We start from the raw sequence: 2,453 nt of genomic DNA, 5'->3' as shown, positions 1-2,453 counted from the left end.
CTTGTTCAAACCTCCTGCAACCACACCGCCACCAGGACCTTGCCTCTCCATTCACTGAAAAAATTCAGGCCATTTGATGAGAGCTCCCTTTTTTTCCTTTATCTTCATCTCAAAACTCCTTGATATCATTCCTTCTCTCTCCTCCTCTCCCTAGTCTGTGACAATGAGGTGGCCCTTCTCCTTGTCAAAGCTATTCCCTCTATATCTCTACTCAGTCCCATCCCCTCCCATTTTCTCCAGCAGATTGCACTCCCTCTCTCTTGCTCCTCTTCCCCCTTCTTCTCTATATCTTCCTCTTCCCCACCCCACCCACCTCATTCTTCTCATCTTCAACCTCTCCCTATCTGCTGAGTCCTTCCCTACTGCCTTCAAACATGCCCAAATAGCCTTTATCCTTAAAAAAAAAAACTTTCTCTAGATCCTGACACCCTCTTCATGCCATCATCTCATATCTGTCTTTCCCTCCTCGGTCTTGAAAAGGCCATCTACATTCATTGCTTATACTTCCTCTCCTCTCGCTCATCTTTCAAGGTTTTGCAATCTGGCTTCCAGTTTCATCACCCAATTGAAACTGCTCTCTCCAAAGTCACTAATGACTTCTTATTGCCAATTCTGGTGATGTTTTCTTAGCTCTCATTCTTCTCAACTTCTTTGCTGCATTTGACATTGTTGCCACCTTCTCGTCCTAGAGAGTTTCTTTTTTCTGGATTTTTACGACACCATTCTCTCCTCCTTCTCGTCCTATCTATCCAACTATTCTTTTTCACATTCTTGTGTTGGTTTATCATCCATATCACAACCACCAACTGTAGGTGTTCCCAAAGGTTCTGTCTAGGGCCCTCTTCTCTTTTCTCTCTGTACTTTTTATATAACCTCATCAGTTCCCATGAATTTAACCATCATCTATATGCAAATGACTCATTGATCTGTATATCCAGACCCAGTCTTTCCCCTAAATTTCAGTCTAACAATACCAACTAACTATTGGACGTTCCGACCAGATGTCCCAGAGATATCTCAAATTCAATGTGTCCAAAACTGATTTCGTTATATCTTTCTCCCTAAACCCACCCCTCTTCCAAGCAACGCTATTTCTACTGAACACACTGCCATCTTCCCAGTCTCCCAGTTCAGTAACCTCAGAATTTTCCTCAACTCCTACCCCTCCTTCACTCCACCTAGCCAGTCTGTTGCCAAATTTTGTTCCTTCTACCACCACCACATTTCTCACATTCAACCCCTTTTCTCCACTCACACAGATACCCTCACTGTATCTCATCTAAACTATTGCCATGGCCATCTCCTGCTTGGTCTACCTGCCCCACCATTCCACCCACCCTCTCCACTGCTACCAGACTAATTTTCCTCAAGAACAGATCTGACCATGTCACTCCTCAACTCCAATGGCTTCCTTTTCCTCTACGATGAAATATAATTTCCTCTGTTTAGCTTTTAATAGTCTTCTCAACCTAGTTTCAACCTAGCCATATTGTGCATATGGAAAGGGAATAAATAGTTGTACATCCTTGAGCTATCAATCCATCACAACACAGAAAACAGACTACTCAGCCCCTCAGAGTGCCCCTCTGGAACTCAGAGGCCATGAAGCCAGACTGGTTCTGAGAGAGTGAGACAAAGCCTTCTGTGATACATACAAAATCTCATCTCCTACCTCAACGCTTCTGCACCGCCAATCCTCCATGTCTGGAAGGCTCGCTCTNAGTGAGACAAAGCCTTCTGTGATACATACAAAATCTCATCTCCTACCTCAACGCTTCTGCATCGCCAATCCTCCATGTCTGGAAGGCTCGCTCTCCCCTCCTTACCTCCATTCAGGACACATCTCAAGTACTCCCTTCTACATGAAGCCTTCCCGAGTCACTCCAGCTGCTACTGCCCTTCATGGCAAAGTACGTTCTAATTAACAGAGGCAGTTAGGCAGAGCAGTGGCCAGAGAATTCGATCTGGTGTGAGGAAAACATGAGTTCAAATACAATTTCAGATATCTATTAGCTGTGTGACCCTAGGCAAATAATTTGACTCTCTCTCGGCCTCAGTTTCCATTATCTGTAAAATGAGGATAATAATGGCACCCACTTCTCAGGATTTTTATGAAGGTAAAATGAGATATTTGTAGACCTTAAGCCCTTGAAGTACTATATAAATGTTAGCTATTTTTATTTTTGATCACTATGCATATATTTATATTTATGCTGCATATATTAAAATGTATACTTGTGTACCCCCATTAAAATGAAAGTTCCTTGCAAGTAGGGATTGTTTGATTCTTTATACTTGTATTCTGCCTAGCATTGTGCCTGGCACATAGGGGCAGCTAGGCACAGTGGACAGAGCACTGGGCCTGGAATCAAGAAGACCCGAGTTCAAATACAGCCTCAGACACTTACTGACAGTGTGACCCTGGGCAAGTCACTTAACCTCTGTTTCCTCAA

The sequence above is a fragment of the Vombatus ursinus genome, unplaced genomic scaffold, assembly GCF_900497805.2.
Source record: "Vombatus ursinus unplaced genomic scaffold, bare-nosed wombat genome assembly UNPS02014837.1, whole genome shotgun sequence".
Classification (NCBI taxonomy): Eukaryota; Metazoa; Chordata; class Mammalia; order Diprotodontia; family Vombatidae; genus Vombatus; species Vombatus ursinus.
This window is presented reverse-complemented; position numbering follows the sequence as displayed.